This window comes from Balaenoptera borealis, assembly GCF_965194805.1.
Source record: "Balaenoptera borealis genome assembly, chromosome: 6".
Taxonomy (NCBI): Eukaryota; Metazoa; Chordata; class Mammalia; order Artiodactyla; family Balaenopteridae; genus Balaenoptera; species Balaenoptera borealis.
In genome coordinates, this window is record NC_138863.1 from 71,447,427 (window position 1) to 71,456,500 (window position 9,074).

General features: G+C 37.5%; 1 protein-coding gene across 7 annotated transcripts in view; it reads left to right on the top strand.

Moving 5' to 3' along the window:
- The window catches only part of RBMS1 (RNA binding motif single stranded interacting protein 1), a 206,540-nt gene that overhangs the window by 42,988 nt on the left and 154,478 nt on the right, over window positions 1-9,074 (top strand). The window lies entirely within an intron of this gene.

The following is a 9,074-nucleotide window of genomic DNA, read 5'->3' on the forward strand; positions in this document are numbered from 1 at the left end:
TTAATAGAGTTCTTTTTGTTTTGTTTTGTTTTTTCCCCCCTTAACAAAAAGTGGTCACAGTAAGGCATTTAAGGCAGGTCAACTTGAGTTTCAAAATATTGTCTTGGGAACTACTTTAGTCTTTATCTTTGTCTTCCTGTTTATTTATAGACTGGAAAAGGAACACAGCCTTTCCTGCTTTTTCAGTTTCCTAATGATGATATCTCAGTTTGTACTGAATTAATCCAGAGGAAGAAGGCATTCTTTCTACCTCTACAGAAGAAACCACCTCTGTGCAAAGCTGGGGTTAGGGCTGTCAGAGTCAAATGGTTTAGCAATTTCCACCATTATACTTTATTTAAAAGGTAACACAACTTTCTAAAAAATTTCTTTGCCCTAAAATGTATTAGAGCTGGTATTATAGAAAGAATATAAGAATTGACAGTATTATAAAAGGATATAAAGATAGTAAGCCATAGTAAAACTAACTTTGTTGGCATTTCATGGCTGGTTGTGATATCAAATTTTGTTACTTTGGGTATGAAATGAAACTTAAAAGAGCCTATGTTCTGATTACCCTATTTAAAAAAATATTTTGCATTCATTCATTCAGCAGACACTTCCTAAGGGTGCTGAGTGTTAAGAATTCAGAGATAGGTACGACCTCATTATTAGACAGAAGGAGTCTGGGTCCATGAAGGGTTGTGTGCAGTTCACTCACCCACCTTTAAACAATGCCCCCTCCCAAATAATACCGGACTGTAATATAAATGAGAAATATATTTTCATTGTGTTAAATCCCTAAAATTTGAAGGTTATTTTTTATAGCAGTTAATCTATACTGATTAATGTACTCGCTGCCCGCTGTCAGGATACCTCCCCCTAGTAAGCATTAGTGAGAAGCGGAGGAAGAGTTTCCCAAGTGGAGAGTGGCATAGGGGAGAAAGAAAGGTTGGAACTTTCGAGAAGCAGTTTAGTGTGGCCAGGGGTTAATGGAAGTGGAGGGCAGTGTTTATGGATGGGACTGGAAAGGAAAGTCAAGGACCGATCATGGAAAGCTTTATGGGCCAAGCTAAGGGAAGAGAACCACTGAGACCTGAGGGAAAAGCAGCCTCAAGGATAGAGTATGTGATGGAGGGTGTCCAGGCAATAAAGAAAAGGCGCTAACCCAGATTTGGTAAATGGTTTAATAATAGAAACAGTTTCTCACAATAGAGATAATTTTTAGTCATGGTCATGCTTAGTGGGTTTTCCCACATACAAGGTCTCCAAAAGTTTGTGATTGTAGACCCCTCTATTGATGGTAATGGACATTGATAGAACATGAGCCAAGTGAAGGAACTGGGAGTGTTTAGCCTGGAGGAGAGGGAACTTGAAAGACCATAATCATTGCCTTCAAGTGTGGATAGCAGATGGAAGAGGGTTATACTTGACTGAGTGGCCCCAAAGGCTACTTAAGACAAATAGGTGGAAGGGTAGGGAGACAGATTTGCGTTCAGCGTAAGGAAGAACTTTCTGTTATAATTGCCTGAAGAGCAATCATTCAGTCCTGGAGAAGACAGCCACAAGTTTTATGAACAGAAAGGATTGGCATAGACTGGCTTCACAGCTTGGAGGTATTGCCATGCAGGTGGTTCAACTATTGGATGAGATTGAGACGAGATACCTTTTGAGGTCTTTGCTAATAGTCTCATGTTCTTTGATATTGATCTGAAGTTTAACATTTTATGAAGGCTAACTACTTAGATTTTGCCCTGATTTCAAGGTCAGGGAAATGTGTGATATAAGGGTTTAAAAACTTCCAAAGAGAGGGAAGACTGTACTTGCACAAGTGTCTCTACCCAGAGCTAACCATTTGGCACTTAATACATACTTTTTGTTGGAGCTGATGAACAGGCATTTTGTCCAGTTCACATGGCTAAATGACCTTGCCTTGATATCACTGAATGGTATCTCCAATAGAATGCAACCCGCAACAACAAGGCAGTGGGGTGAAGGAAAAGACAGATACTATCTTCCTCTGAGATATTGGGGGAAGAAATTTTCCCTTAACTCCCTTATTTATCAGAGCCAGATAGCTCAGCTGTTCCTCTGTAACTGTCAGGCTTTCTCACATTGCTGCCTCTGAGCTGATGGATGGGGATTGATGGATCTTGCTTACCAAATGTGCATTGTAGGAAGACACAACTTTATTTAAAATACCATTAAGATGCAAACATATTATAGCTACTCTGAAGGCTTTCTCTTACAACATGAATTATTCAAACAGCTTCTTAATAATTGCATTGATTTCCACAGTTAAAAACAGATCAGATTATGGAATCTGTTCAATACCACTTAAATGTTTATAGATGTTAGAGTTGACAAAGACCTTTTAGACACTGATAATTCCTTTCACTAGATCGGAATGCTAGAGATTTGACATTACTAGTAATGCTCTGTGATTATTTTTAATAAATCAGGAGCACTGTAACAGCAGCCATTAAGGTCTTCATTCTTATTCCATTTTTTTCCCAGAGTCATTGCCTGAAAATCTAGTTATGCTAAAAATCTGAGCCAAAACTTTTACATTTATATTGATCAGAAGCTTTTATGTTTCCTTTGCAAAGATCAATATAGTAAACATGCCTTAACCTGCCTGTATTGATGCACGTATTTTAAAAATCTATGAATATTTATTGTGATAAAATCCAATAAGATTGCAGCTTCTCAGATACTGTTAGTACCCTATGAAAGAGAGGCAAGTTAACTAGTATGAAAAGAAATTATAGGTGAAGCAAAAATTAGATCTTATGTTCTTTTTGATTTTCCCCTTATTTGGAAGTTTCTGGGAAGATGATTTGCGTAGCATTTTACTCTGTGCAGACTGCCACAACAAGATACCATAGACTGGGTGGCTTAAAAACCAGATATTAATTTTCTCACAGTTCTTGGAGGCTGCAAGTCAGAGGTCAGGGTGCTAGCATGGTTGGGTTCTGGCGAGAGCTCTTTTCTTTTTCTTTTTAAAATTTATTTTATTGAAGTACAGTTGATTTACAATGTTGTGTTAGTTTGTGGTGTACAGCAAAGTGATTCAGTTTCATATATATATATATATATATATATATATATATATATATATATTCTTTTTCATATTCTTTTCCATTGTGGTTTATTACAGGATATTGAATATAGTTCCCTGTGCTATACAGTAGGACCTTGTTTTTTATCCATTCTATATGTAATAGTTTGCATCTGCTAATCCCAAAATCCCAATCCATTCCTCCCCCACCCCCCTCCCACAAATCTGTTTTCTATGGCTGTGAGTGTGGTAACCACAAATCTGTTTTCTATGGCTGTGAGTCTGTTTCTGTTTCATAGATAAGTTCATTTGTGTCATATTTTTAGATTATACATATAAGTGATATCATATGGTATTTGTCTTTCTCTTTCTGACTTACTTTGCTTAGTATGATAATCTCTAGGTCCATCCATGTTGCTGCAAATGAAATTATTTCATTCTTTTTTATGGCTGAGTAATATTCCATTGTGTATATGTACCACATATTTATCCATTCATCTGTCAATGGACATTTAGGTTGTTTCTATGTCTTGGCTATTGTGAATAGTTAGAGTTCTTTTCTTGATGTGTAGATGACTACCTTCTTGCTATGAGCTCTCATGGTCAATCCTTGGTGCTCACAAGGCATGGAGAATAAAGCCACCAATCCTATCGGATTAGGATCCCACCTTTATAACCTCATTTAACCTTAATTTCTCCCTAAAAGCCCTATCTCCGAATACAATCACATTGGAAGTTAAGGCTTCAATATAAGAATTTTGGGGGGACAAAATCCATTCCACAGCACATAGGCAGTGGACTCTGGAGTCAGATTGCTTGCGTTTAAATGTGACCTGGAGCAAGTTACTTAACCCTCTCTGTTTCTCAGTTTTGTATAAACTGAGGATAAAGAGTGATGATTTCATAGCTTTATCATGTTGAATAAATGAGTTAAAACATGCAAAGTACTTAGTGCATGGCATATACTAAACATTCAATAAACGTTAGCTATTATTATTGAATATCTAACTAGGTATTTATGTCTCAGCTAATAAGACTTTTGTGATTTTATATATGTATTATCCAAGTATTCATGTTTACATATCAAATGATTACTAGCACTGGAAAGTCAAAGCATGCCTTGAAAATTTTCCCTCTGAAATTTGATAGATACTTAACTATAAGAGAATAAAGTATATTTTATTTTATAAAGTTCTTATAAAGAAGTTGTTCCCATCAGTGTTGATCTAGTCACCCCCTTTCTCCCTGTCTTATCCCATCTCCCAGCGCTGGAGAATGTCTGCTCTGCAAACAGACTCAGGACCTTCTCTGTCTATAACCTAAAGGTTTCAAGATGACACTGTAAAAACAAATAGCAAGGGTGGAGTAACTTTCCTAGTGACTGAAAAAGGAATTCTCTACTTTTCCTATTTTTCCACTTAAATCTTTTACACACACACACACACACACACACACACACGTACTCACTCGCTTTCCTACTTGTACAATAAAAAACAGAACACATGGTTGTATACCTTATTGCTGTGGAAATCAAGAAACTTCATCCATAACAAGAAATTCAATAATCTTTGGACTACCCTAAAGGGAGTTTGGGGTAAAAACATCCCCATTTAGTTATTGTCTTGGAAAGCTAAACAGAAAACAATTGACAACTTACCAGTAGTTTTATAGGTAATTTACGGTTGCCTAATTCATTGGCTAATATTCCATTTCCTGTGTTAGATTGAACACCGACTGGAATTTGAATTGAGTTAAAAGGGTAGAGAAAGTGCACTTAACTGATTCTCAAATAATAAATTATTTTTTAAGATTTGCAACACATGCCATCAGACAGTCTCCAATCCTTCCTGGCTCTTTCTGAGTCTAGAGAAGGAGCTATGTTTTCTGTCAGCATCAGTCATTTCTATTTGGCAGGTAGGCTTAAAAAAAAAAGGAAGGAGAAAAAGCATGAAAGACAACGCCCATGAGTTCTCTTTGCCCCCTTCCTAGCAAGCAGTTCTCTTTTCCTGCCTTCTGAGTCCGTGTTGCAGGCGTTGGACCTATAGCTTCCCTCCCTCTCCCATTTTGAGTCCATGAACAAGTCATGGATATATTACACTTATAAACGTTTCATTCTAGACAGTTGTACTTATGAGTCAAATTTTAAGACTTTCACTAAAATTGGAAACCTAAGAGTCTTTTTATATCTGAGCTCCTGCTTTAAAAAAAATTAAAGTGAAATATTTATGTAGTGCAATCTCTAGCTGCTGTAGGATGTACAGTTTAAGTGATCTATCTTTGTAATACTTTTCAGTGTTAGGATGGCCAGTTCTACTAGAATATTGAATGCAGTAGAAAATAAAATCAGCGTGGTATGGGCATGTACCACTTATGTGCAAATTAAGGCATTTATAAATTATTTTTCCTATGTACTGGGATACAACTATTTTGCAAACTATGGTCAAATATAGTATCAAGAAACAGTCCTTCTGGGGGAAAAAAGTGAACTTTCACACCTATCTCTGTACTACAGAATTAATTTGAACTGAATCGTAGACCCAAATATAAACTCAGAACCATAAATCTTCTAGAAGACATGGGAAGATGTCTTTGTGACCTCAGAGTATGCAAAGGTTTCTTGGATACCACACAAAAAAGCACATCATAAACTTTAAAAATTGATTAATTGGATATCACCAAAATTAAACATTTTTGTTCACCAAAATATAACTTTAAGAAAATGAATGGACAAGTACCACCTGGGAGAATGTTCGCAGCACATGTATCTGACAAAGGACTTAAAAATACAAAACACATAGAGCATATGTACAAATCTATAAGAAAAAGACAACCCAATTAAAGACTCGAACAGGTATGGCACAAATTAAGATACATGAATGGCCAGTAAGCTCAAAAAAGATGATCAACATTGTTAGATGTCGGGGAAATGCAAATTATAGCCACAATGAGATGCTATTTCACATCCACTGGAATAGCTGAAGTATGAAAGACTGCCAGTGCCAACTGTGGGGGAGGATATGGAGTACCTGGAATTCTCAGTCAATGGTGGGAGTATAAAAAGGTCTAACCACATTGGAGAACTGTTGGACAGTTTCTTACTACTTTAAACAGACATTATATGACCTAGCGGTTCCAATCCTAGGTATTTACCAATGAGAAATAATAATACAGGCTTACAGAAAGAATTGCATAAAAATCTTTGTAGCAGCCTGATTCATAAAGCCAAACGCTAGAAACAATCCAAATGTCCATGGAAAATGGATAAACAAATTCCTTTATAATGGAATACTACTCATCAATAAAAAATACTACTGATTTAAGCAACAATACTGGTGAATCTCAAAAACATGCTGAATGAAAGAAGCCTGTTGCAAAAAAAAAAAAATCCTTATTCTATGATTTCATTTACATGAAATCCAAATACAGGCAAATCTAACCTATGGTGATAGACTTCAGATAGTGGATGGAAAGGGGCATGATGGAACTCCTGAGGGATGGAAATGACCTATGTCTTGTTTTGAATGGTGGTTACACAACTGTATATAGTTGTCAGAACTCATGCACTAAACATTTAAGATCTGTGTATTATATCTCAATTTTGTTAAAAAAAAAAAGAAGAAGAATCTGTCTTCCTCTGTCAAAACTTTTGCAGACAGACGAATAATCCAAGATGGGAGCCTAGAGAATGTGAGAAAATGTTATATGTGAGATTTCTTGGAAGAAGAAGAAGCAATTGGCTGCCCCCAATGTGTACAAATATGTCTGTGCTACCAGAACCCCTCAAAAGAATGTTAGAAAGGAGGACCTGGAGTCAACAACCTACTGAGGAAATGGAAAGCACAGCTTTCGGGTGCCAGCAGATGCTAGGGACATCACTGAAAAGGCCATTTTAGAGTGAACAGATTTTGGTGAGGTGGGGGAGTGGGGGAAGGGGGTTTTGCCAGCAGTAAAGTTGGCGACTTTTGTGCTTCACCTAGAGGGAAAGGTGGTACATGGGGATCCTTCCAAGGATACTTCAGTTGTTCCTCGGCTTGGGAGTCGACTGACCGAAAGACCAGTTAGTCAGTCTACCTTGAAGGTGGAGCTGAGGCATCCATCCTAAAGTCAGGGAAGCCGGATTGGTTTTAGGTGTCAGAACTGTCCCTTAGACGTGGTTTCTTAAGGCCAGAAATGTTGGGTTCCATCTCAGGGAGGAGACCAGATCCATCTGGTCAACCTTCCTGACGGAGAAGGTGAATCCATTTATGTTCCCAGTTACCAGAGAGCATTGATCCTCCAAAGACTGCCTTTTGTCTGCATAAACAATGGGCTTTATATAACTTGATTCCCCTACGGAATCCCTTAAAATGATCTCAAAGAGTATTCTTGACTTCTGAATGCTTTGAATGCTGCTGAAAAGCAAAAAGGACTTGATGGGGATTCAGAGAGGGCATCAACATCAAAGTAACTTCTTCTTTTCCTGCAATGGTAGGAACAGCAGGAACCTAAGGCATTTCTTATCTCTTGTCCAGGTCCTGTCAAAAATCTCATCTGGTCACAGTAGTAAAAGTGGTATGAACAGGGTGAGTCTCCTGCATTTTTGGAGTCAGGCTCTTGAAAACTGTTTTAGAGAAGTTTATCGTTTTAGAGAAGTTTATCCTTAATCCCTTAAATAGAGAAGTATGTAATATTGCTATAATTGGAAGTTTGTTTTAGAAAAACTGGGAAGTATGACTTGAGTCCCTTAATAATCAGTGCCTCTGATTTTTCCTGAATGACAGAAATGTATATTGCCTGTGATACAGACTGTTCCTTTGTACCCATAGCCCTCACAGTTTGAATACTTCTTATGTTGTGTGTTCTAAAGATGCAAAAATGTTGTGAGACGATGTCCATCAAACACTTGGGAGATTGACTCAGAAGGAAGCATCGTATTCATGAACTGCCTTCATATGGTTATAGGCATTTCAAGATTCGTTTGTCAGCCACAAAATTGGTCATATTTCAGCATCTGTAACTCCTGCACTTACTGATAGAAAGATGAAGATTCTGTGCAGTGAGTACTGGATTGGAGTGTTGGCATTTCTGGCAGAACTGACAGTTTTTCACATTGACTGAGGCATTAGGTAGACTTTGCTTTCTGGATTATATATCACTTTATTATGGATTATATACCATTCTTGCTAATTGTGCTAAACTGGGAGCAACTGCAAGAGAAATGAGAATAGTCCATGCTTTGCACCCATTCCCTCCCCCAGAGGACTTTTAGGAGGGCTCAGGTGGGAGCCACAAACTAGACAAAAAACTAAGGAGGTGGCAGTGATAGAGCTGAATCAGGTGTCACTAAGGGTAACCATGAAGGTCTGGGATGATGACCTTTAGGATAGTAGTTGCCAGTGTGCTGTTCTATTTTTGTGTAATTTTTTTTCCCCCTTAACATCACTCAGGGTTCAATCTCAGTGGATTGGGAATGCTAAAGGAGGTTTTCCCTTGGAGAGTGTCCCCTTTAACATTTTAGACTCCTCCAGCTATTCAGGTTTTTTTTCATGTCACTCATATTTATTTTGTCTATTAAAAATATTTTCCCAGCATCATTTTATTCCAGGGAAAGGAAGCAGTCTCCTCCACAATCGAACAAGATTAATGTGCAAACTTAGCACTTATCTACTTATGCTTTGCAATGATTTAAAGTTCTTATCCTATCGTTGAATTAAATATTCATGGTAAAAAAGAAAAGGCAAGAAATAGAGTGGCGGCAGGGGTGAAATTCGCAGATGTACTTCAGAGACAGACAGCCGGCTGCTTGATTTCAGTTAATCTGGCTATTTTTCTTCATTACCCTTCAAAGTTCAGTTGAAAGACCTTAGCTGAGGATTCTTTTGCTAAACACATTCTTTCAGATCCTTGTAAAAATGTATGCTATAGTTTTCCAGGAACCCAATACTCTGTTAGCTCCCATTTTATTTTACTTTCTTTTTGTTAGTGGTGGTAATAAGCATGAGACCAATGTAGCAGGAAACCATGGGGATGAGCTTTCTCTTTGGGTGAGCCTTTT